Raw genomic sequence first — 27,138 nt, forward strand, 5'->3', positions numbered from 1 at the left:
CAAAACCCAAGTGTTAAAGAAGTTGAAATCTACTAGTATGTAACACCTACTGAGTCCACAAAAAACTGCAGAGACTACTGACCAGGTGAAAACTCATGACAAATATAAGCATTGAAAATATGGCAGGTCTGACACCCCCAGGATGACTGCAATGACGTCTTATGTCCTACAAGCTCTTCTTTCAACAGCGTATTTACATTCCTCCCACGGAGAGATGCGTTCCACGTTTCCGACCTTATCGTGTTGGCCAGGAACTACTTAATGTGATGTGTGACTTTGGAGACAAGGTTATTAATGGTGACCTAACGTCCCTGGTTCTCTCAAGACATTTGCCTTTACAGATCTGACCCGCCATGCCGAACACCTGTCTGCTGAGGTCATTACACTAGGAGGGACCTTGAACCCTCCCCTGCAGAGACCAAACAGAGGTCACTGGGACATAAACAGATGTCAGGCCAGCCTCAGCTGGTACAGGTCTGGCCACTGCCTGGTCATGACCACATGGAAGTAAAGCCTAACCACTAGCCAAATTTTCCCTGAGTGCCTGATCCAAAGAGCCATGAAAGACAAGCTACAAAGCCTGGGATTGATTTGGTACATGGTCATGGATAATCAGAAAATTACTCATTTTCTCTTTCCCTTGAAAATAACACTCCTTTCAGTTTCTCTTTCAATTTCTTTCTTAAAATCAGGTATCGAATGGATTTGATGTTTCTCTTTTGTGTTTTTTTTTTTTTTTTTTTTGGAGCTGAGGACCGAACCCAGGGCCTTGTGCTTGCTAGGCAAGCGCTCTACCACTGAGCTAAATCCCCAACCCCAGATGTTTCTCAAATAATATTTGGTTGGGTATAGTGAGGCACATCTACAAGCCTAGCATTTTGGAGGCTGAGGATTGTAAAATCCAGATTAGCCTGAACTACACAGTAAGAACAGAAGAGGAGGAGGAGGAAGAGGAGAGATGGTTAGATGGCTGGCTCAGTGGGTAAAGTCACTTACTGCCAAGGCTGGCAACCTAAATTTATTCATTAAGACCAACACAGTGGGAGAAGAGAATCAACTCCACAGTCTACACACACACACACACACACACACACACACACACACACACACACACAGAGAGAGAGAGAGAGAGAGAGAGAGAGAGAGAGAAAGAGAAAGAGACAGAGAGAGACAGAGAGAGTACAATGAGAAGAGTTTAATAAAGTAACATTTAGATAGATAAACAGACAGGCAAGCAGGCAGACAGACAGACAGACAGATGTATCACGAGTATTCTTTTATGAAACTGTAAGTGAAAATAAACTTGCAAACTGAATTCAAATAATCACAGGTACGGGAAGTATACATCTGTATCCAGTTATCATGTAGCCATTCCATTCATTCAGAGGATACTGACACCAGTTATTACGAAGAAATAAAAATTAAAACAAACTATAAAATGCTCAGAGAACTTATAAGTCTAGAAAAGACAGACAATCATAACAGAACCCCCAAATGCCAATCTTTTGTCATCTAGAACATTCCTACTGAGTAAACATAGCAAATCTGGGGACTGATGCCTTGTGCTTTCTATCAAGAAACCCCTCGGGGTTGGGGATTTAGCTCAGTGGTAGAGCGCTTGTCTAGCAAGCGCAAGGCCCTGGGTTCGGTCCCCAGCTCCGAAAAAAAAAAAAGAAAAAAAAAAAAAAGAAACCCCTCACACTAGAATGTTACTATAGAGTTCAGAAAAAGTCACACAACAACAACAGTGGTTGAAGCATGTGGGAAGATGGCTCAGTAGGGAAGAATGCTTGCTATGCAAGAATGAGGAAGTGAGTTCAAATCCCAAGTCCCCACATAAAAATGTAGGCATGGCTCCACGTACCTGTAACTTCAGCACTGGGAGGTGGAAGCAGGTGAATCTTACCTTGTCGAATGGTGAGCTACGAGTTCATCTACCTGTGCGTGGGTGGGGTGCAGCACATGTGGAGGTCAGAGGACAGCTTGTGGAAGTTGATTCTTTCTTTGGACCCTTACTTGGACCCTTCCAACCCCCATCCCTGTCTTAAAGGTAGACAGAGACAAAGAAAGATTCAGGATGGCCTCCTCTGGCTTGAACAGGTATGCATACTGCATACCCACAGGCATACACCACACACACACACACACACACACACACACACACACACACACACACAAATTAACTTTAAGGATTGAGAGAAAATTCAGTTTCACACCACTTTTCTTTAACAATGCAGATAAAATTAAGAAAAATAAGTCCAGTTCACTATCCTAATCAATGTTTTAGGGGTTTGGTTTGGGGATTTGGGAGATAGCCTCCTTCTGTAACCCAGGCTGCCCTTGCACCTTTGAACCTCCTCCTGCTTCAGCCTCCCCAGTGCTGGCATCACAGGTACAGGCTGCCACTCCCCACCTATATGCAGCAATTCAACAGCAGCTCTCTACTAGGGCTTGTTGCCTCATCAAGAAAACCACTTAGAACTTTTCCCCTGCAGGTCCCATATGCCATTTTCCTTAGAGAGCAAATTGCAAGCACAATAAAGCTAACAGGAACTAAAACACAGTTCCTGTGACCACGACTCCAGAGGCAGGGTCATCCCTGGTAAGTCAGTGCTGCTGGTGTTTATATTATTGTCTGTGTGGTGCCTACCAAGTTTGAGCAGCTGGTACATTTTTCTCACTTGTTAAAATATTTCGTATCCTTATCTACAAAGCCACATTCCGCTGTGTTCCTATCTTTCTCTCGAACTGGAATTTTACTTGTTATGAGACTTACCACAATACAAACGCATTGTGATGTAGATGAGTCTTGAGTTTGATGAGGGATGGGGAGCAGACATGGGAGAGACATAGATGAGACACGAGACAAGCTGGGACAAGACACATCACCCTCTGCTTCTTCACCAACCCAGAAATGGAGGAGCCATTGGATCCATAGTAATGGAGAAGGAACATTTGACAAATCAGAGCTGTTGGCCTTGGGAACAGGAGTGAGATTTGTTTGACAACAGGTCCTTGTATAAGCTATGTGCACCAGTGACTAAGCTATATAATTTCAACCAAACCATTCAACATCTATTTGCAGGTGTCTGCGGTTTAGCAAGAAGCATGGGGACTCAGGCAGCCACATGTGACCAGGATACTAATCTGGTTGAATGTGAGCATCTGTGAGGCCTTCTCTGGAGGAAGATGAAATGTTGAGGGGACTGTCTCTTCTGGGTTTGTTTCTTTAGGAGAAATGCCCACGAATGTGCCCCGAAGAGGGCGCCAACACCTTGCATGATTTCTAGATGGCACCATGCTTCCTCCAATTACTTCTGGCTGCATAAATTAAGTGCCCAAAATGCACTGGTCTGGAACAAGGATTGCTCTCAGATTCACGGAGTAGGGACTTTGAGCCGAACCCAGCCAGGTGTTTCTTCTGATTGTGCAGTTGATGGGTTACCAGATTGTGTTCATCCGAAGCCTGGTTCACTCACAGGCTAGGTGCCTCCAAGGACAGTCTGAAGACTTCTAGCTAGGCATAGACCTCTCTCTCTCTCCCTTTTGACATGGTTTGGGGGCCTTCCCATGAGGACTCTTCCAAAGAGGTAGGCGCTTACTTACCTAGCTCAGTCCTCTAATAGACCAGAGTGGCCTTGGATACTGCAACTGTCTCAAAGCCTGGATTCAGTTCACCCCTCTTACCCTACCCTGTTGTGAGTGCCATTACAGGCTTGCCCAGTCTCTAGAAGGAGGAAGTGAACTCACCTTGGTAGGAAAAGAGACAATGGGGAAGCTGTCACAGTGTCATCCTACAACCGGATGAACAGAGACCAGATCCTGAGTGACAGCTCAGTCCCGAGATCCTACGCCCGGAGCTCACAAATAGACTGCAACACAGGCTGAGCCTAGAAAGGACTGTCCACTGACAGTGTAGAGCAAAGGTCACATAGGTTATGTTCTAGAAGACATGCTCCTGTGTACCTCAGCAAGGCATCCTTGGTCATCCGCCAGCACAACACTTGCTCTTCTTCCATTCTGCCTTTGCTTATCCAAATTGTTCCCAGGTTAAACCAATTAAGAACTCATGTGACTCTTTCACTTCCTCCGAGGAGGCTTGACCCAGCAAACAGGCCTCGACTATCTTCTAAGAAGAATTGACAACCACTCAAAAATAAAAAATGATAATGAAAGGCAGAGGAGAGGAGGAGGAAGCAGCAGGAGAGGAGGACAAAGAAAAAGAAGAGAAAGAAACAAGGAGAAATTGGGTGTTTCAAGAAGTACAAATACTTACTTCAAAGTAAGAATGTTCTGCTGAGCTGCAGTGGGCACATGAAAGTTGGGGAGATAACACGGTAATGCTCGCTGGGCAAACCCATCTTCCCCACACAGATGCAAACAGGCAGTGACGGGGCCTTCTGTTGGAAGTGCATTGTAAACACTGGGCCCTACCGACATGCTAATTTGCAGATTATTTTATTACTGTGTGCTTTTGAAGGCTAAATTGGGAACATCTGTCTTGCCGAGAGCTTGCTAAGGGTAGATGTGAGCATGAGAGAGGATAGTGGACACGGAGCATGGACAGGAACCTCTGTGTGCACCCTGGGTGCCTGAAACATATATGAACATTTCACAAACTGGAATTAAGAATATAGTGTAAATATGTGATGTCGTCTTTATAAAACGTAAGCGAATTATTTAGGTTATTGTTCCTTTTTTGTCAGAAAACAAACAAACAAAAAACAAACGAGGACTCATTGTTCTTGTGCTGCCATGACTCATGTTCCATGCCCTCTGTCCTTAGGAGCTCAATTTGCATTGGAATCCTTGTCTTGAGTCCCATGCTGCCTTTTCCCAGCAGGGCTCCACAAGACTGTACCTGTACAGTGTTCTCCCATAGACTTTCTCAATATCTCTTCTTTCTTTTTCTTTTCTAGACAAGGTCTCATATGACCTTGAATTTACTTTTAAGGATGACCCTTGGCTTCAAATCTTCCTCCCTCTACCTCTCAAATCCAAATTCTGGGATTGCAGGTTTGTGACACCAAACTCGTTCTATGTGGAGCTGGGGGTGAAACGGGGGCTTCATTCCTGCAGCTTACCCGTTGAGCCTGGTGCCTAGCCTGCTAGGCTTTCTACCAGCCCCCGGGGAGTGTCTCCACCATCAAGACCACTGACTACAGCTTTCCAGACTCTCTGATCAGGGTCTGGTGGTTACTTATACTTAACCCTCCAGTTGCCTCTCCTACCCTGGCTATGACCAACCAAGTCTTCTCACCTTCTAATGCCACAAGCCTTTCATTCCCCCAGTCTCTGAGGATCTCCTCATTTGACCTAAGGAAAATACTTCCTCAGGTGGGGATGAAGAGGTGGCTCCGTGCTTAAAAATTGCTTGCTCTTCTTGAACTCTGACAAGAGTTCAGTTCTCAGCATCCACATCAGGGGACTCACAACTGCCTGTAATTCCAGCTCCAGGGGGTCTGACTTCCTTTTCTAGCCTCTTCAGGCACACACACACACACACACACACACACACACACACACACACACAAATAATAAAAATAAATAAATAAATTTTTAAAAAAGGTTTCCTCAGCCCAAGACTAACTTTTTCAGCCTATACTCTACTCCTGGAGTGTTGAGTTGCTAAACCAAGTGTGATTATCTTTTTACTTGCAGCAAACACAAGTATCTAGTCCAGACAGACGGGAGGGCTAGCAGACAAGGTGCCAGCCAGCCACTGAGGATAGCCAAACACAGACAATTCCTAACCCACAACAATTATACCTTGGCCACCCAATCTGGATTCATTGGCCTATAGGTTTTCCAGTTTTCTTGCTTGGTTATTATTTTTTTATTGGGTTATTATTTTTATTGGCATCTAGGACGTCTTTTTCTTTAAATATGGTCTTTAAGGTACTACTCTCAATCAGGAATAACCATCAGACTCAGGCTAAAGAACTTCAGCCTCAAGCCCAGTGTTTTCCAGGGCCATTTCTTGCTTTCTGTATGAGTTATCTCAGCATTAGGATCCCATAGAGCCAAGGGACATGCTCTCTCTTCCTTTGGGTGCCTTGGAATGGGTTCAGGTTCCAGGAGATACATCAGGAAATACACCCTTTGCCCCTCTGAGAGTTGACACTACGAGAAAGGATGCCACAAAACACTGGACCGCTGGCTTCCTAGCACTCCTACTGGAGCAAGAAGTCAAGTGTTCCCCCTCAAGGAAGATGGTTGGCTCCGCATCTCCATGACTGATAAGATTCAGTCTTTAGTGGAAGGATCTCATTTAGTTCTCACAGCAGCCAAGTGGCCGTTAGTCAGGGTTCAGAGAGAGAGATAGAAGCAACCAGCAGGACGTGCACACAAACAGGTTTTGACGACTGCAGAGGGTTAGTTCCTGCATCTCTTGAATCATCCAAATCCATTATCTTTGGATGCTCAAGACCCGTTATAAGGGTATGTGATGTTCGCGCGGAACCTACACTCACATCCTCCTGCACACTTGAAATCATTTCTAAATTTTTATTCTACCTAATACAGCCATTCTACTGCATTTTGTGTGCATTGTTTTTAATCGTAATCTTACTTGTCTTCATAATTTCCATTTAAAGGATTTAAGGCATAGATGCAAAAAAACCCAAAACCCACAGATAGAGGATAGATATGAGTGGGAGAGCCAAAACCCTGTAATCTCTTACAGGGTAATCAGGCAGGGACATCCACAAGAGGAAAGGCTAGGAGAGGCTCAGAGAGACAGAGGACTCAGCACCTGGGTCATGCGAGTTACACATGGAGAAGAAGCCTTGGAGTTTTCAGTAGCAAAGGACAGCAGCGAGGCTAGCATGCTTGTTGGGTAAGCAGGAAAGTCAAGGTAGGTAGGATAAGTACTCAGAACTAACTCGTGAGAATAGCTATGCTGGGCAGCCAGCTGCGGGGCTGCGGGGCTGCGGGGCTGCGGGCTGCGGGGCTGCCGGCTGCAGGTTGCAGACTTCAGATATGGACCTGGGCTCTGGGCTACAATGGTGGGTCTGTTTGCCTGACAACTGGCCCTGGGATAATTAGAGCAAATTGGACTCTTGTGTTATGGGATCAGGCAGAGAAGATTGGCTCTGGACTAGTCAGTTGCACATCAATGTTACACTCCTGGCCAGGACTTTTATTTTCTCTAAGAATTATCCCAATCCCAAAGACACAGTGTCTTTCTTGCCAGAATGGTTAAGATAGCAAAACATCATTGCAAAATGAGGATGGCATAAACTGCTAACCTCGAAGGCCTGTGACCCAAGGTCAATCGCTGGAGCCTGCCTAAGAAGTCAGATGCAGCGATGCTCTCCTGTTACCTCAGCCCTCTGATGGCGACGAGAGAGTCTGGGACCAAAGAGTTGGCAGAAGCACGTGGGTCAGCTAGCACGGGGCAACAGGACAGCAGAGATAAGAAAGACCCTGCCTCGTGAGGGAGAAGGAAAGAACTGACTCCTGAAACAGTCCTCTGTCCTCTTCCTTTATTAGTACATACCTCACAGATAGATGATAAACAGAAACAGACAGGTATAATGGGCTACTATCTGAAGGTCTGAGAATCATGACGGATAATGAGGTGCATTTGATGTTCTAGATCAAACAGGCAGGCAAAGAGAGTGAATCAGAGAGTCTCTCTCTTTCTCTCTCTCTCTCTCTCTCTCTCTCTCTCTCTCACACACACACACACACACACACACACACACACACACACACACACAAACCTTTCAAACACATCCCCACAGACATACCCAGAAATAATGTTTAACCATATATGCGGGAAGAAAAAGAACAAGACAGCTCTCCGGAGTCTCTTTTATTAGAGCACTTACCCTATTCACGAGGGCTCCACCCTCGTGACTTAATCATGTCCAAAGGCCCCACCTCCTAATATTATATGCCTTCAATGTGTGGATTTTAAGAGGATGGAACATTCAATCTGTAACACTGCAAAGCAAATTTTCAAAATTGACTCATGCATGACCCTGTGTCCCTCAACTTCGTGGGGAGTAGAAGGGCATGGGATCCTGATAAAGACAGAGAAAGGAAAGGTAATCAGTATGGTCTCTACCCTTCTCTCAGTGAGATGAGATGTACTTGTTTCTCATCTCACACCTAGAGAGAAGAGCTCTTCTGGGATCAGGTTTTGAGAAGCATAAAGAAAGTCCTCTACAGGGGTTGGGGATTTAGCTCAGTGGTAGAGCGCTTGCCTAGGAAGCGCAAGGCCCTGGGTTCGATCCCCAGCTCCGAAAAAAAGAACCAAAAAAAAAAAAAAAGAAAGTCCTCTACAATTTGGGGAGAAAACAGAGGACAGATATCTAATATATATCTATCTAATATATATATCTAATATATATTAGATATATATAATATATATAGATATCTAATATATATATTAGATAGATAGATAGATATTAGATTATATATATATTAGATATCTGTACTCTCTTACAGGATAATCAGGCAGAGATATCCACAAGAGGAAAGGCTAGGAGAGGCTCAGAGAGACAGAGGACTCAGCACCTGGGTCATGCGAGTTACACATGGAGAAGAAGCCTTGGAATTGTCAATAGCAAAGGACAGCAGCGAGGCTAGCATGTTTGTTGGGTAAGCAGGAAAGTCAAGGTAGGTAGGATAAGTACTCAGAACTTACTGAGTAAGATATATATAAGGTGTGTGTGTGTGTGTGTGTGTGTGTGTGTGTGTGTGTGTGTTTAAAGAAAATAAATCTAGCTCTTGAGCCATAATCAGAGGCATGGAGAAAGTCTGCTGCTGCCCTGGGTTTGGACTGAGCAAACTGAATGGCCATGGTAATGGATGTATGGTGGGTAATGGATACGCTGTGAGTGAGATAGAGCCAGAGGGTGTTGGCCTAATACTCTGCCATAAATGGGCATTCATGCAGGGAAAGGATCCTCAGAAGGAAGAAAACAGAAGAGTAAGTCCATGGGCCTAGGGGCTGGGAAAGGAAATAAGAAATCAGCTGTCACAGATGCTTTCTAAATGAGAATTAATGCCCGCCGATTGCAATTAGGAAGCAGAAGCAGGATTCCTGAGTTTGAGGCCAGTCTCGGCTACTTAATGAGACTCTGTATCAAAATATCTAAAAAGGAGGAGGAGGGGGGAGGAGGGAAGAGGAGGAAGAGGAAGAGGAAGAAGGAGAAGAAGGAAGAAAGGAAGAAACAAAGAAAGAAACAAATAAAGAAAGAAATGGAAAGAAAAAGAACAAAAATGAGTGATCCAAGGAGAGGGGGCTCTTCCAAAAACCCTCAAAAGAACCTCAGGAGAAATGCTCAGCTTTATATACCTGCCACATCTAGAACACGCCCACTGTCACCCCCAAGCTACCACTGTTACCCCCAAGCTACATTGTCCAAAAGAGCTACAATCCTGTCCAAGCACTCATATCCAGGAGCAAGTTCAGAAGCAACTCGCCATGAGGAAAACACAAAGGTCAACCTAGGTGCTGGAGAGACAGCTCAGTGAGTACAAGAGTGAAGACCTGACTCCGAATCCCCAAATCAACATAAAGTCAGACATGGTAGCACACATCTGTAATCTCAGTACGGCTGGGATGGGATGGGAGGTGGAGACAGAAGTCCATGGGCCAGCCAGCTAGTCTGGTGTACACAACCATCAACAAGAAAAAAAGGAGACCTGGATCTCAAAATGGGAGGCAAGAACTAACATCCAAGGTTGTTTTCTGAATTCCATACACATACTGTGGCATACACACACACACACACACACACACACACACACACACACACACCACAAAAACAACACACTTTCTGATTACTCTTTCCCAATGATGACGGATTTCCTCAAGATGCTGGCTCTTAACAGTTTTCATTTCGATTCACACACACACACACACACACACTCCACCAATTTTGAGCACTTACTCGGAGCAGAACACATTTTATATCATGTGGGTTTTTTTTTCCTGAAGTGTTTAGGTTAATTTTAGAAATACGGGGAAGGAGGCCCATGGAAATGAAAGCTACCTATGTGTGTTCCCCTGGCAAGCGAGACAGAGAGGGAGAAGCTGAGTGTCAGGAGGAAGCTTGAGCATTACCCAGCTTTCCGAGGCTCTGTCCAGAAAACACAGCTGCGAAGGGATGACGTGTGAGTGAAAGGCCTACTGGAGACATCCCGTGAGCATTAACACATGCTCCACAAAGCACAAAGCCTAGACTTTGCACATGCTATGAACCGGAGACTCCAGCATCAACCAGCCCAGCATCTGACTCAAAAGGGAAAGGTTTGCTCTGCAGGGGCCTTCTCCTTCTGCTGTGCGCTGTCTAGCAGTCAGCAGTCAGCAGTCAGGTAATGTAGAAACTGAGAGGCTTCCCAGCCGCACACAGGGCTGCACAGCACCAGTGTCAGCACTGGGCATAGGAAGAGCGTAAATGTAAGGCAAGACCCTGCCTCAAACACATCAGTAAATCACCTGGTAACACGATCCCTGCCCCAGAATGTACACACTGTAGCCCCTCTTTGGACATTTTACCATTTTAGGGGGGGTGTATGTCCATGTTCAGGTCTCCAAATTGACCTTCATGGTGTTTCTCTCCTTTCTCTCGACCTTTAGCCCTGACCCCCAAACTGCCATCTCTCCATCCAGCCGCACCTCCTTTACCTTCCATGCCTCCATTAGAGTTGATTATTGTCTCTGTCTCAGTACCTTTAGCCTCAGGACTTTCATGGCCTACAGGAAAACACCCTGTGCCTCCGTTCACGCTCCACCACACATTTTAATTGTCTACTTGCCAGTGTCAGTTCCATAAAAGAATTCCATTCATTCATCTACTTAATAAACACTAAGTACTCATGTCCCCAACTCAGTTCTGAATTATATTCCATTTAGCTCCCTGAACGACACAATGTTAGCATCTTCTAAGGATTGCTTAACAGGATGGATGGATGGATGGATGCCATGGATGGATGCCATGGATGAATGGATGGATGGATGGAACGATGGATGTATGGATGGGTAGGTGGGTAGGTGGATAGATGGACAGGTGGATAGATGGACAGGTGGATGGGTAGGCAGATAGATGGATGGGTTAATGGGTGGGTGAATGGATATGGCGTTAAAATATCAATTAGGGATGCATGAATTTGGCAATAAGCAAAAGAAAATCTAAACTACGGTTTAAATGAAGAAGGAATTTAAGCTGAATGTAGTGGTTCATTCCTCTAGTCTCAGCACATGGAAGACCAAAGCACTAGAATCATGAGTTCAAGACCAGCTGGCACTACATAGAAATACTGTCTCAAAAATAAAAATGAAGGAAGAGGAAGTGAGGGGAGGATGCAACAGGAAAAGAAGACGGTAGGAAGGAGGTGAGGATGAAAGAGGGAAGAAGAGGGAATTTATGTGACCTATAAGCAAATTAAAAATACAATTTAAACACAGTTTAAACACAGGTATGCTGCATGGATGGGCAATGTTTTCCCCCAGAAGATGTATGTTATTAAATATGAAAATTCAGTGGCATAGCCTCTCTATGAGTACTAGTCAGGGGGGTCCTGAAGCCACCAAAACGAGAGTCTGTTGCAGTGCTCCTGCCACGAGAACTAGATGGTAAGATCCTACTGTAGAAGAAAGGAGAGAAAGAAGAGGAAGAGGAAGAGAGGGAAGAGGAAGAGGGGAAAGAGGAGGAAGAGGGGGAAGAGGAAGAGGGGGAGGAGGAGGAAGAGGAATAAGAGGAAGAGGGGAGGAGGAAAAGGGGGAAGAGGGGAAAGAGGAGGAAGAGGGGGAAGAGGAGGGAGAGGGGGAGGAAGAGTGGGAAGAGGGGGAAGAGGGGGAAGAGGAGGAAGAGGAGGAGGGGAGGAGGAAGAGGGGGGAGAGGGGAAGAGGAGGAAGAGGGGGAAGAGGAGGAAGAGGAATAAGAGGAAGAGGGGAGGAGGAAGAGGGAGGAGAGGGGAAGAGGAGGAAGAGGGGGAAGAGGAGGAAGAGGAGGAAGAGGGGGAAGAGGAGGAAGAGGGGAGGAAGAGGGGGAAGAGGAGGAAGAGGGGGAGGAAGGGGGAGGAGGAAGAGGGGGAGAGGGGAAGAGGAGGAAGAGGGGGAAGAGGAGGAAGAGGAATAAGAGGAAGAGGGGAGGAGGAAGAGGGGGGAGAGGGGAAGAGGAGGAAGAGGGGGAAGAGGAGGAAGAGGGGGAAGAGGGGGAAGAGGGGAGGAAGAGGGGGAAGAGGGGGAAGAGGGGAGGAAGAGGGGGAAGAGGAGGAAGAGGGGAGGAAGAGGGGGAAGAGGAGGAAGAGGGGGAGGAAGTGGGAGGAGGAGGAAGAGGGGGAAGAGTAGAAAGAGGGGAAAGAGGAGGAAGAGGGGGAAGAGGAGGAAGAGGGAGGAGAAGGGGGGAGGAGGAGGAAGAGAGGCAACCACTTCACTCGTAGGCTACAGAGAGATCCGGCTGGGATGGAACTGACTGAAAACCCGCTCCTGCTGCCCAGTTTTCACGGTGCTCAAAGGTGCTATGCAGACCACTGGAGGAGAAAGTAAGTACTAAACCTGAAGACACAACACCAGTCTGCAGGCGAAATGTGCCCACAGGTACAGTAATAGCATGTAGGTTACGGGGGCAGCCAACCACTTTCTGATTGGATGTGAGGTGTGCTCCACTGAAGGAATTCATGCCTGGTACTGTAAATCTGGCTAAAAGCCCATGGCTGGCAAGGTCAGGGGCCCTAGGGAAGAAAGTATTTCTGTTCTAAAAGAACATGTGTCAAACTGCTTTCTGAATCTTTATTCTTATACTCATAGATCAGTGCTGTTGCAACCATATCCAGAGAAACTTCTCTCTGTAACAGACCTCAGTTAATGCAGAGCCTCATAGTAGGTCAAAGAGCTGAGAATAATTTATTGTCGGGCGTTTAGCCTGAAATGGAACATCTATATTAACCACTTTCCCCTCCAGGTTCAGGGAAAATCAGATGAGAAAATTGAGAGAACTGAGAGTTCTCATTTAATAACCCATATCTTCTGGGCACACATTGTCCACCCACATAGGATGCTTAGGTTCAAATTGCCTTTAAAATTTTGTTTTTAAATTAGCTTGCAAACTTTTGACCTCTTATGTGAATCAAATATGCCCCCCCCTCTTTTCTGTCCTCTCCTACCACCTTCCTCCCCTCCCTGGCCCCTCCTTCCCTTCCTGTCAGAGGCAGAGGATGAGGGCAAGTGCTGGGAAATGTCCTCTGGACAGGACATGGCCATTGTATTCACAAACGGTGCAGCTGGGCTTACAGGCACAGGTCAATAAGGTGAACCAACATTCCAGCAGGCAGCACGATTACATACGGTGTGTTAGAAAGGTAGAAGGAAGACGTGGTGAGCAGAGTCCCAGGAGAAAGAGAAGGGCAAGGTGAGGTAGCTATGGTAAAGATATGCATGCATGACACTGTCAAAGAATAAATTGAATATATAACATATACATACATTATATATATTTAAAGAAGTCATAAGTAGGCCACCTAAGGTTGAGTAGCACAAAGCTCCCAGAAACCTCTGTCTTCCCATTTTCTGCCTTTTGTACCCCTCTTGCTTATATCCAAGTCCCAATCCCAACCACCAATGGTTGGTCCCATATCTTCTGGGGCAAGCACTGTCCATCCACGCAAGGTGCCTGAATTCAAGTTGCTTTTGAAATTCTGTTTGTAAATTAGCTTGCAAACTTATGACATCTGTGTGAGTCGAGATGAGGTTCATAGAGCCATCAAATCAAGACGAGATCATACAAAAGCAGTGTGAACCTTAAGTCCAACGTGATTGGCGCACCTAAGAGAAGAGGCTCGTGACAGTACCCTACAATACAGGCAGAGACTGGCATGACAAGTCCACAAGACACAACATGGATCGCACAAAGAACAGGAGTGAGGAGGAAGCCAGGAAGACCCTTCTCCAGAGCCTTCAGGGAGAGAAAGTATGATCCTGAGAGAGCATGGTTTCTCTCATGTCTGTGGTCAAGTCTGAAGCCACTCCCAGAGCACCTCCGGAGAGCAGCTGGCCTACTGCTCACCCCACTTGGACCACTGCCCCACTTGCTGCCATCACCCTGATAAGACTTCCATCCAGTCAATAAAACCTAGAGCCAATCATGGCTCTAGTGAAACTGCTCACAGCCAGGTCAGTGACACCTGCAAGCCACCCAACTACTACAATTTTCTTAAATTTCCTTCCTTCTTTCCTTCCTTCCTTCCTTCTCTTTCCTTCCTTCTTTCTTTCTTTTCTTTTTTCTTCTTTCTTTTTTGTTTTTTGGTGGGGGGATAGTATTCGTGACAAGGTTTCTCTGCTCCGGCTGTCCTGGATCTCACTCTGTAGATCAGGCTAGCCTCAAACTCAGAGATCCGCCTGCCTCTGCCTCCCAAGTGCTGGGATTAAAGGCGTGCTCCACCACTGTTCAATATTCTTAAATAGTCAACAACTTACATAATAGAAATGAAAATTCTTCCTATACCATCATACCTCATCCTTATATGCATCAAATGTAGCCTGGTTGGAGCAACTGTTATTAACAATGTGTATGTTCCTTCCATTGCACATGCACGTGTGCACACACACACACACACACACACACCACCACCACCACCACCACCACCACCCCTCCCACATATGCAGCATTTTGCATTTTTAAAAACTGAATTTACACTGCTACCCATCTGTTTCATTTTATAATCTGTCTTGTTAGGACATTGTGATTTATACAATAGAACTTAGGAGTTGTATGGTACGCATTACAAGTCAGATTGCCGGGCTCATGTTACACTTGCACCTCCCACTTCCCAGCAGCTGAGTGACCTGGAATAACCTGCACCAGTGCTCAGGTGAGTCCTCTGAAGACACAAGACAGCAAAAGTATTTATTTGCCAGGCTGCCCTGGAGGATGAGGTTTGTGTAAACTCTTGAAGACACATTCTGAGCCAGTAGTAGAGACAGCAGTGTTTCTAACATTTGTCATCACGAGATCTTAATGAACAACTGATGGGGCAGTGTGGGCGTGTGGAGTATTCCTGAGGGATGGCCTCCAATCCTAGCTGCGGGATCACTAAATCAAATGATAGACACATTTTCTTTTTGCTCGCCACTGCTAACTTTGGGCCTCCCAAAGACAAAAATAGGTACGAGGGTGTGTGGGTTTTGTCCGTGCACCCATACTGCATGGTTGAAATGGCTGGGGCAGGTGTTCTTTTGTGGTCCCTGGCAACCATTAAATGTAGGTATTGATGTGTCTTCAGTCACATCCTGACCACCCACTTCTCTGAATCTGTTAACCGTGATCTTTGACAGTTTTGCTCCAGGTTTATCTTTCTTTTCTTTTTTTTTTTCTTTCTTCTTTTTCTTCTTTTTCTTCTTTTTCTTTTTCTTCTTTTTTTCCTTTTTCTTTTTTTCAGAGCTGGGGAGCGAACCCAGGGCCTTGCGCTTCCTAGGCAAGCGCTCTACCACTGAACTAAATCCCCAACCCCTTATCTTTCTTTTCTTAACGCAATAGCTTTTGCTTATTCTTGGGCAATTTCATACATGTAAACAGTGTATATTGATCAACACACCCCAACTTCCTCCTCCCCTCAGACACTCCCCAGCACATCTGCCCTCCCATTTCATGTCCTCTCCTTTTATTTTTTTTTTAATTCTCTGAGTCCAATTAGCACTGCCTGTTGGAATGTTCGCTTGCTGATCTTGTTGGCTTGGTCCTGTGGATATAATCAGAGCTGGTCGAGTTCATTCACGGCCATGTCATCTCCAGAAGACAGGACTTCATAGCACCCCTCCCCATCCTCCAGCTCTTACATTCTTTCCACTCCCCCTTCCATGATGTCCCCTGAACCTGGGGGGATGGGTGGTGGAGGGGATACAGATGTTCCATTTAAGGGCCTAGCGCTCGGCAGTCACTCAGCCCTTTGACCAGTTAAGAGCCTCTGCATTAACTGTAGCCCACTGCAGAGAGAAGTTTCCCGAGGCATTACTAATCAATCTAAAGCATAAAGATTTAGAAGGCAGTCTGACAGACTACATGTCCATTTAGTAAGACAACAGGAGTAGGTTCTCGACAGGCTAGGCTTGTGGCCTGTCTAGCCATGAGCTTTTTGACCCAGTTTAGAGTACCAGGTCTGAACTCCATCCTGCAGAGCATACCTCAAATCCAATCAGAAAATGGTTGGTTGCTCCCACAACTTTTGTGCTACCGCTGTGCCCAGAGGCACATCTTGCCTTGCAGGTCAGTGTTATAGGGTGCAGGATTAATGGCTTTTTCTCTCCTGGCAGCCTTGAGCACTATGAAAACTAGACAGAAAGGGGGTGACGGGGTGGGGTGTGTTTTTCAGGTCAGTGCCTTTATTTTTCTATATCTTGCATAGCCAAAGTGTGTTTTATTTTCAGCAATGGGTTTTACCATCTAGTTCTGGGAAGCAACCAGGGCAAGAGCAATAGCTTGTGTTGTTCGGGAACTCCTAGCTACCTTTCTTTCTTTTTCTTCATCTGTCTTTGCTTTCTCTGTGTCATGGTAATTGGCCACTTATGGCTGTATGTCTCGAACATATTCTCACTGAGTCGCTCCGTCATCTTTAATTTGTTGTGCAAAGAAAGTATCAAAATTTTGGTGGGACATCACCCTATTGATGTCTTGATTATAGAAGAAGGTTTTTCCACTCCAACATTATGGAAAACCGTCTTCATTCTCTGAGCCCAAATAGTACAAAGGAGGAACAGCTAAAAGGGGAGATGTGTTTTCGTAAATAAAATAAAATCTTAAGTTGAAAATTTATCTGGGAAAATTAAATATGTTCTTATGCTAATATCAAGCAGAACTTTTGCATCCATCAGACCTCAAGATGAGCACAAAGGAGAGGAGGCTTCTGTGGTTGGGGGGGGGGGGGTTGGGCAGGACTACTTCTGATACCGCCGTCAGTGTGTAGTCACTTGTGTTTTTGCAACAGCCATTTTCACAAAAACATCTTTGCTTTATCGGTTCACCCATAAGTCTGACTCACTCCCTTGCTATCTTAATCAGTCCCTTTTGAAGGAACCCTCTTGATGTTCTGTGAACTTCCTCTTCCTCATTCCTTCCCTGGCGCTGGCTTCCAGAACCTTCTTGGCTGAGCACTGACCTACTGTCCCTTTCACCAGCTTCCTGAGAAGCTCATTTGCTTTGGCATGGCATCTCAGAGTGTTTATGACAGCACATCTGGACAGAGGTTTGAGTGGAGAAATAGCTATGTGAGGTGGGGTTTTAATTAGTAATTCCTGTCTTCTCTTTTCTGTTCTTTTCTTTTTTGAGTCAGGATCTCTCTACATAGCCCTGGCTGTCCTCAAACTCCCTATGTAGACCACGCTGGCTTCAAACTCCCAGAGATCCAACTGCTGAGATTAAAGGCACGTTGAAGGCTTGCATCACCACACCTGGCTCTTAATACTTTCACCATGTGCATGATGTGTGTGCGTGCGTGTGTGTGTGTGTGTGTGTGTGTGTGTGTGCGTGCGTGCGTGCGTGCGTGCGTGCGTGCGTGTGTGTGTGTGTGTGTGTGCAGCTAATTCTTCCACCTCAAGATCTCAGATAAAAAGCTAAAAAGCGTGGGGACCAGAGGGACCCTTGAAGCCACCTTCTAGGTTGTTTATCCTATATCATGGGTGTGGGCCAAGCATAACTCAAGCCTTAAGTGTGTGAGCCGAGCACGACGTAAGGCTCAAGTTCGGGAGCACCAGGCAAGGACAGGAGAGGCTGACAGCTCTGTTCTCACATGTGTGTGTGTACTGCCAACTCCACCAGCTTGCTCCCTGCTTATCATTCCCACAGGAAACATGAATGGTTGTTTCCTAAAGCAAGGCAACTGAAAGTCAGTGACTGTCAGTTGAGAGTTTAGAAGTAAGCACGAAGATAAACATATGGTCTTGTTTCTCTTACCCAAGACACAAGGGTGGGGTGGAGTGGGGCAGAGCTGGGAAGACAGTCTCCCTCCACCCCTGCACCTCCCACTCCCTACCCCCACCCCACCACCACTTCTGGCATTGATGCCTCCATGTCTGGCTATCATGAGACAGAGACTGCTGTGTGCCCGACTGGACTTGGAAGTGTGTTGTGTGAATAACTGTGCCTGTGTCCCCAGTCACAGTGGCTATTAAAGAGCATCCAGGAGAAGATGGAATGGCTGTGGCCCAAGCCCTCAACGGTCCTGCAACACTGATAAAGAACATCATAGCAGAATACACTGAGGATTGCTGACCATCATGAAGAGGACAGGCCATCCAGAGGGTGAGTACATGTCATACTGAAGTACAAGACCCAAGGAACCGTGTAGAACTTCCTTTGGCTCCCAAACACGAACAGGGCCCTTCTGTGCCTCCTCTTTGGCCTAAACTTTAACTGGAACCACTGCTGTGATCGGGTTCACATGCTGATATTATTCAAATGACTTGAAGAAAACATCCTGGGTGATGCCTTACTCTTTTTTATTGTAACCTGGGGTCCTAGAGCAGGGGTCAGCAAGTTGTAGCTTAGGCTGGCCAAGCTTGGCCCATCACCCATCTTGGTAAATAAAATTTTATTGGATTGCCTAGGGCTGGTCCCCGTTACAAGAGCAGAGATGAGTAATTGCAACAGGAACCATATGGCCCACAGAGCCTAAAGTATTTACTTTTGGCCTTTTGCAAGAAGGAGGTTGCCAATCCCTGATGTAGAGGAGAGACATCTGAACTCAGACAGGCCCAAATGTTTGTGCTTCCGTGGAGGTCATGTTCTGCGGTAAAGGCAAGGCGAGCCCAGCAGCCAAACACTTCCTCCAACATCCAGTCATCTGTTAAGATGCAAATATTGATCCATACTCCTTACCTGCTCAAAGACCGCCGGGAAGGGGCCTCAGCTTCTCTCTGTTCTATCTTTGTTCTTCCTCAGAGAGGACTGTGCTGTGGGGCCAGAAGACTTGTGTTCAGGACCCTGCCCAAGGTCTGGTACCGAGATTTGCCCTCTGCTCCTCCTCTCCCTTCTATTTCATCTTCCTCTCCTCCTTCTGCTTTTATTCCTCTTATTCCATGTCTCTGCTCTTTCTCTCCCTCCTCTTCTCCCTCCTCCTCCCCCTTCTCCTCTCCCTCCTCTTCTCCCTCCTCCTCCCCCTTCTCCTCTCCCTCCTCTTCTCCCTCCTCCTCCCCCTTCTCTCCCTCCTCCTCTCCCTCCTCCTCCCCCTTCTCTCCCTCCTCCTCTCCCTCCTCTTCTCCCTTCTTTTTTTTTTTCTTTTCTTTTTTTCGGAGCTGGGGACCGAACCCAGGGCCTTGCGCTTGCTAGTCAAGCGCTCTACCACTGAGCTAAATCCCCAACCCCGCTCTTCTCCCTTCTTATCTCCCTCCTTCTCCCTCTCCTCTCCCTTCTCCCCTTCCTCCTCTTCTCCCTCCTCCACTTCCTCCTCCCCATTCCAACTCCATCCTCCTCATCTTCCTTTTCTTTCTTCTCCTGCTTCTATTTCTCTTCCCCACCCTCACCTTCCCAATTCTAGGAGTGGAAGGGGGGGCTTTACACATGCTAGCAGGTACCTTCAGCCTCCTGTATTCTTTTTCTTAAAGAAGGTCCCGAATAAAAGGGATTTGCCCATGCCCACAGCTAAAGTGGGACCTGCCCCTGCCCCTGCCCCTGCCCCTGCCCCTGCCCCTGCCCCTGCCCCTGCCCCTGCCCCTGCCCCTGCCCCTGCCCCTGCCCCTGCTCCTGCTCCTGCTCCTGCCCTTGCCCAGTGTGAGTTTGTGCCTTCTAGACTCCTGAGTTGCTGGACAGTGAACTTGCCATCTGCAATCCCTGTGGAGCCCCATTTCTGATAACCAGAGCCTCTCATCAGGAAGAGTCATCCTCTGATTCCCACAGCCAATTAAAAATATTTTTATGTTTGTTCTTTGTTTATTATCTCACTATGTAGCCTTGACTGGCTTAGAACTCACTATATAGACCAGGCTGGCTTCAAACCCATAGAGATCCACCTGTCTCTGCTTCCCAAGTGCTAGGATTAGAAGCATGTGTATCATACCAGGTCCTAATTATGTTTTTTGGTTTGGTTTGCTTTGGTTTTATCTATGTGATATGGCATAACAACTAGATATTCAGTTTTAAAATATTCCAGAATTACTGTGAGGGTGTTTTCAGATAAGATTAATTCTGAAATCAGCAGACTCTGAGTAAAGTGTGTTGTCCTTTCTGATATGGGTGGGGTTCAACCAGTCAGCTGAAAGCCTTAGACAGAACGAGAAGGCTGGCTGCCACTGAGCAAGAAGGAAATCTGTCATCAGATAGTATTAGGAGTTCATCTGAAAATTAGCTCTCAGCTCTTCCCTGGCTCTCAGGCCTGCTGGTCTACCCCACCCATTGTAGATGTGCCAGACACAACTGCATGCACTGATCCTCTGATCTCTTTCTCTCTCTCTCTCTCTCTCTCTCTCTCTCTCTCTCTCTCTCTCTCTGACTTTATTTCTGTCTCTTTCCTTCTACATACAAATATACGTTCATTCATGCAACACACACGCATGCGCACACACACACACATACACACACACAGAGAGAGAGAGAGAGAGAGAGAGAGAGAGAGAGAAAGAAAGAGAGAGAGAGAGAGAGACCCGTACCTATTCTGATTTCCTGACTTCTAGTTCCTGTTCATGTACACAAATTCAAACTAAGGAACATGGGAGGAGTCTCAGATGTAATCTCCAATCTGGTATCGTAGGGCCAGATTCTTTGAGGTTTACTGTGCAGTAGTTGTCTTGTGGCCCTCAACACAATGTCTCATTTGGATACCTTGTGTTTGCTGTCTGTCAATTAGAGGGGGTGATGGACCCAACTGTTGGTACTTTTAATCTTAAACACTGATCACAATAACTTCTTCAGGAAGTTTAGAATCCTTACACAAATGACAGCAGGCCATTTGTTACTTTTCTATGCATATTCTTTTCTCTACAATATCTTCAGTTCAAAAAGAAACAAATTGGCCAGATGCAATAAGGAAAGATTATAATACTAGTATTCAGTAGGTTGATGCAGAAGGATGACAAATTTATGTTAGACAGAAGATTCTAGAAAGGATGCTTGGCTAAAACAATTTTGAGTAGAAACCTAGGGGACAGGGATGAGTTTTTCAGTCACACTGAGTAGCATAGTATAGGAGGCCACGTGCTGGAGGAGAAGCCACGTGCTGGAGGAGAAACAGGAAAGCTGATGTTGGAGGAAGGAGGGAGGCAATGGTAAGGAGGTAAGATGTGCGTGTGGACACAGAGCATGTAAGCCTTCAACACCCTGGTGGTGCTGTGTGCCTTCCATTGCCTGAGAAAGGACATGCTATGGTTTGAATATTCTCCAAAATTCTTATGTTGGGAACTAACCCATTCTTAAGATTTGGGCATGAAGTTTCTCCAAAATTGCTCATAGGCTGAAAGCTTGGCCCCCAATGTACTATTCAAAGGTGGGAGTTGGAGAAAGCAATTAGATTGTGGGTTTTCTGAGCTAATTAAAAGATTCATCCACTAATGGATTCATCATTTGCAGCCAGAAGGTGATACGGAGTAGTAGGTAAAGCCCAGTTCAAGGAAGGTCAATGGCTGTATTAGGCAGGGTTCTCTAGAGTCACAGAAGATGTGACTATATTAACATATATTATATATTAAGGGATATCTCTATATATTAAGGGAATTAATTGTAGTGGCTTACAGTCTGAGGTCCAACTCACCTAACAATGGGCAGCTGTGAACGGGAAGTCCAAGTAGTTGTTCCATCCCACGAGACTAGGAGACCTCACCTTGTCTTCTGTGTAAGCTGGAATCCTGAAGAAGTAGGTTCTAACAGATGTGCTGGCAAGTAAGTACAAGCAGGTGAATAAAAGGACACCTTCCTTCTTCCATTGCCCTTATGTAGTCAAGAAGGTACGAACCAGATTAAAGGTGTGCACCACACACCTGGACCTAAACTGTTCTTTATTTGGAACTTGCTCTGTTCCAGGCTGGCCTTGAACTCAGAGATCTGCTTGCCTTTGTCTCCTGGGATTAAACTTACCTGGGCCTGAGCTTTTCATGACCCTCTGCTTTAAGATCTGGATAAAAGCCTGTGTCTTCCAGCCTCAAGATCTGGATCACAGGTGTACCCTCCATTTTTGGATTGTAGTTCATTCCAGGTATAGTCAAGTCGACAGCTGGGAAGAGTCATCACACTGGGTCTATGACTTTGAAGGGTGTTTCTTGTCTTTGGACCTTCCCCTAACTCCAGCCTTCCTGAGCAGTGGTCCTCCACCACACCATGTTACCATGGTGATTCTACCTTACCAAAGTCCTGATGGAGCCAGCCAACACCATGGACTAAAACCATGAGCCAAATGGATGGCTCTTCCTTCAGTGTACTCTTCTTAAGTTCTGGTTGCAGCAGTAGCAACAGCAGCAACACACACACACACACACACACACACACACACACACACACACACCTCTGACTGATCTAGTCCTCAAACCCATATGTGAGAGCCAAATTTGGAAGTAATGGAGCAGCTTCCATGAGTGGTCAAGTAATTGGCTTAATTCTCACTAGAACAGGTCTGCCCATCTCCCATGGGTTTTCTCACCATGTCATACACCTCAGAACACTGCAGAGTCTACATTAGCAAGAAAGGCCTTCACCAGATATGGCCCTAATCCTGAGACCTTCCCACTCTCCAGACTGTAAGAAATAAAATTCTTTTCTCCAAGATTATCCAGCCTTTTGTACTTGTTTATAACAGAAGGTGAACAAAGGTAAACAAGGCACAGCTAGGTTTGAAATAGTAAGGAGACAGAGTCTTCCTTCAAGGTAAAAGGAATTCTCCCTACTCCTGTTTAGAGCAACAGACAAGACAGACAGAGACAGGGAAGCCCAGGGGGAAGTCTTTCTCGTAGTTGGAGGCTGATGTCGGCTCTAACTAGGTAATGGTAAGGGTAGAGGAAAGAAATGGCAAAAGACTAAAGTTGACAGGATATGATGGCGGCTGAGGTATAGACAAGAAGAAAAGGGAGCAAAGGATGAGCCACTACAAAAATGGAGCTGTGGAATGCTGGGATGTGGAAAACTAGAGAAGGGCTGGTTGGGATGAAGAGTCGGAAAAAGTAGAAGTTTGCCTTTAAAGGTGTTTATATATTAGATATTTATCTAGAGATGCTCATTAGATATCAAGCCAATGAGATACAGGAAATGCTATGGCGAAATATGACCTGCCACGCAGAGCATTTTAATCTAAGGAAATCTTAAATTTTCTCTCATCTTTGTCAACCGTCGTTATGAAAATACACAGATTCCCCTGGGCTTGGCCGCCTTCCTGTCGGAGGGCTTCCATGTCATATAGACATCTGGCCAAATAAATATGTTGTGCCTTTCTTGCCTGGTGGTTTTGGGTTTAGGTGGCTGTTTGTGATTTCTTTTGATTTGTTTGCTTTCTAGCTTCTCTTATGTATCCCTGGCCGGCCCATAACTTATGCAGAGCCAACTGGCTTGCATGAGTACTCCTGCCTGTCAAGCACCACCACACCACTCCTGGCTGCTTTTCTCTTGCTAATCTGCCTTTTGTGATAGACTCCTCACTGTAGACCATGCGTCTCCCTACAGAGCGAGTGGCGTCTGGTGCGGAGTCCAGGGAGAAAAGCAGGAGAGGGTAGGAATCATGAGACTAAAGCCTGAATTTAAATAGACCCTGGAAGTGATGGGAATCAGAGAGATGAAAAGCTTGAGACTTGAACATTCCAGTGTTGAAACTCAGAAGAGGAACTGGTCTCAGATACCAAGACAGCCTGGGAGGTAGAAGAGAGAACCAGAAGAGTGGCCTCAAAAGTCAGCAACACTCAACCACAGTGTGGCTGTCAGTGGTGAGGGAACATACAGGCAGCCTAGGGGGTTCCCTTAAGGGAACTAAAATCAGTCACAAACCCACGGTTTGTGGCTTCAATGCAGAAAGAAATTTCTGGACTAGCCAGTATGAAGCAGAATTGTGGTTTTAACCTTATTTTAATATAGATTTTTAAGCACCAGAGTTAGGAGGAAGAAAGATGATCAAAAAAAAAAAAAAAAGACACACCCAAGTGTGGGTATGGGTTCCCAGGGGAATCACAGTTAAGTGTCAGCTTTGGCCATATATTCCATTGTGGTGGCTCTCAAGGTCATTACAAAGTGTCGCTAAGAAACGTTTTTCCTTTTTTTGCTATTATTTTTCTTTGTTTCTATTTTGATAAGGTACCTTGGATGGGATTATAATATTCTAAAGTAAAGCCAGGGTATAAGCCATTTAATGCATGTCCTTTCCCTACAATCAGGGTTTCTAGCAAGATACCTAGAAGGTGGCAAGTGTATATCTGGAAAGGGAAAAGGCATAAGCTTTGCTAATTGTGCTGGAATTCTTGCTTGTCAACAATTCACCTTTTTTTTTTTTCATGACAAAATGACCTGGAAAATGATCAAGCTTTAAAAATGCACAGAACACCCATGTGTGAGACTCTCTTCTCAATGTTTTCACCGTAAGGTGGCAGTAACCAGCTCCATGTACACTCACTGCCTCTCAAGAACACCCTTGAGAAACAGGCAAGTCCTGGGGATGATTTTTGAATACATATATACATAGGTATACATATGTCTTAGTTAGGGTTTTACAGCTGTGAACAGAAACCATGACCAAGGCAAGTCTTCATCTGAAGGCTGCTAGCCGAATACTCACTTCCAGGCAGCTAGGATGAGGGTCTCAAGCCCATGTCCACAGTGACACACCCACTCCAACAAGGCCACACCTCCTAATAGTATCACTCCCTGGGTCAAGCATATATACAACATGTGTGTATATATATTATAGCCTATATATCACATATAGGCAAAGCATATGTTTATCTCTATATATCACATATACACAGAACATATATATGTATATATACTACAGCACATATCACAACATATCATATGTATATAGACCACGCTTTTGCCTCTGTGTCTTTTCCTATTGTACAAACCCATATTCACATGCAAACACTTACACATAATCGCTGACTTCAGACACACCAGAAGAGGGCATCTGATCCCATTACAGATGGTTGTGAGCCACCATGTGGTTGCTGGGAATTGAACTCAGGACCTCTGGGAAAGCCATCAACACTCTTAACCGCTGAGCCAACTCTCCAACCCTAAATTTTTTTTTTTTTTTGGTTCTTTTTTTCGGAGCTGGGGACCGAACCCAGGGCCTTGCGCTTCCTAGGTAAGCGCTCTACCACTGAGCTAAATCCCCAGCCCCAATTTTTAGTATTAAAAGGAGGAAGGCAACCGGAAGTGGCTACAGATAGTGTGCCTACTACTTTGCGACACTGACATTCTAGAAAAGACAGAACTATGGAGAAAATGAAATTATCCATGGTTCTATGCGTCTGTGAGAAGGGAGGTTCAATAAGTAGAACACATGACCTTTAGTTCTAAAACTCCTTGGGGTACTATGTCTCACTCTCCATTTGTCCAAACCCACAGAATTCACACCAGGAAGGAACCTGATGCAAACTATGGATTTTAAGTGCTTATGATGTGTCAACACAATGCGAAGTGCTCTCCATTTTGACCTTGGTTGAGTAGAATATTGTGAATGTGAGGGATGGTGTCTTAGTTAGGGTTTCATTGCTGTGAAGAGACACCATGGCCATGGCAACTCTTATAAAGGCAATCATTAAATTGAGGCTGGCTTACAGTTTCAGAGGTTTAGTCCATTACCATCATGGCGGGAAGCTTGGCAGTGTACAGGCAGATATAGTGCTGGAGAAGGAGCTGAGAGCTCTAAATCCTGATCAGAAGGCAGTGGTACATGGTCTCCTTGACTTGAGCAATGATGTAGTTTGAGCATATAAGACCTCAAACAAAGCCTTCCCTCAGAATAATATACTTCCTCTAACAAGGCCACGCCTCCTCAGAGATCACACAAGAGATTTATTGGAGGAGTCAGAGGCCACAGTGAAGCAGGGACAAGAGAGCGCGGGATGGAAACAGAGAAAGACAGAGACAGAACAAGAGAGACAAAGTGAAAGAGCAGGCTACAATGGCGGGACTCTTTAAAGGATATGTGTGTGTCATTTGGCAGTTAGTGATAACGTAGCACTGAGTCTCGGAAGGTGGGCTGGCGCTAACGCTGTCAGCACGTTTGTTGATCAGAACAAGTGCTTCCTTCACTCTGGTGGAGATGCTGACAATGGGAGGATTCTGTGTGTGTTGGAGTGGGGAGTACATGGACTAACTCTGTAATCTCATCTCAGTTTTGCCGTGAATCTAGAAATAATAAAGTCTTAAAAGCGTCCCCTCCAAACAAACTCTGATATTGTTGGGGATGGGAGAAGAGCTGGAGAGAGGAGGCCAGGCAGGAACTTTGGTGTCTGTCAGCAGGATTGATGAGGAGAGTAGGTGCTCGACTGCGAGATGGCTGGAGCAGTATAGGCAAGAGATGCTTGACAGAGGAGCCAAGGTAGAGAAACAAGATGGTGAGCCTTGTGGAGTACCTATGTGGTCCTTGTTTCTAGACACTACTCTGGAGTGATATGCCTCTTCGAATGCAGCTACGGTACGAAGTAAAATGTCCCCTGTAGGCTCATGTATGCAAACACTTAGTCTTCTGTTGGCTCTGTTTGGCGAGGTCATGGAACATTGCGGGAGAAAGTGTGTCTCCAGGGACAGCTTTGAGGTTCACGGACCAGCTCTGCTTTCTGACAGGTAGCACCTTTCGGTTCTAATTCCTGTGAGGACATGAGGAGGTCCTGCCATGTGTTCCAACCACCTCGGAATTACAAAAATAAATCCTTCCTCCCTAAGCTATTTCCAGGCGTGTGCTTATCACACTGAGGAGAAAAGTAACCAATACAAAGGTTATTGTACTCACTGTGGCTGGGAGCACCAGGACAACCTCAGAATGGAGGCTGTTACCAAGGGAACCAACCAAGTCCTTAGAGAACTGAAACTTAGCTTCCTTCCACCTCCAGTAGCAGAGGGGAGGGGTGAGGATTGAGCTGACCAGCATTTACCAGTGACTGAATCAACTATGCAGTCATGTGAGGGCCTCCAGAGGAGCCCAGAAGGACAAAACTTGGTGAGATTTCAGATTACTGAACACATTGGAATCGGTAGCACATTCCAATTCATCAAGTCTTCTAAG

At 45.8% G+C, this 27,138-nt stretch overlaps 1 protein-coding gene across 3 annotated transcripts in view; it reads right to left on the minus strand.

Annotated features, from left to right (window-relative positions):
- The window catches only part of Bmp6 (bone morphogenetic protein 6), a 261,855-nt gene extending 234,950 nt beyond the window's left edge, over positions 1-26,905 (minus strand). For 2 of the 3 annotated variants that reach the window (XM_063276108.1, XM_063276107.1), the window contains exons 1-2: positions 21,691-26,905; positions 18,828-18,901 (exon numbers count right to left, since the gene is read on the minus strand). The gene's annotated coding sequence lies outside the window, so the exon portion shown is untranslated. The remainder of the gene's footprint in view (positions 1-18,827; positions 18,902-21,690) is intronic. The other variant, XM_063276110.1, reaches the window with a different exon arrangement.
- Positions 26,906-27,138: the final 233 nt, after the last annotated feature.

Source organism: Rattus norvegicus, chromosome 17 (assembly GCF_036323735.1).
Source record: "Rattus norvegicus strain BN/NHsdMcwi chromosome 17, GRCr8, whole genome shotgun sequence".
In the NCBI taxonomy this organism is placed as follows: Eukaryota; Metazoa; Chordata; class Mammalia; order Rodentia; family Muridae; genus Rattus; species Rattus norvegicus.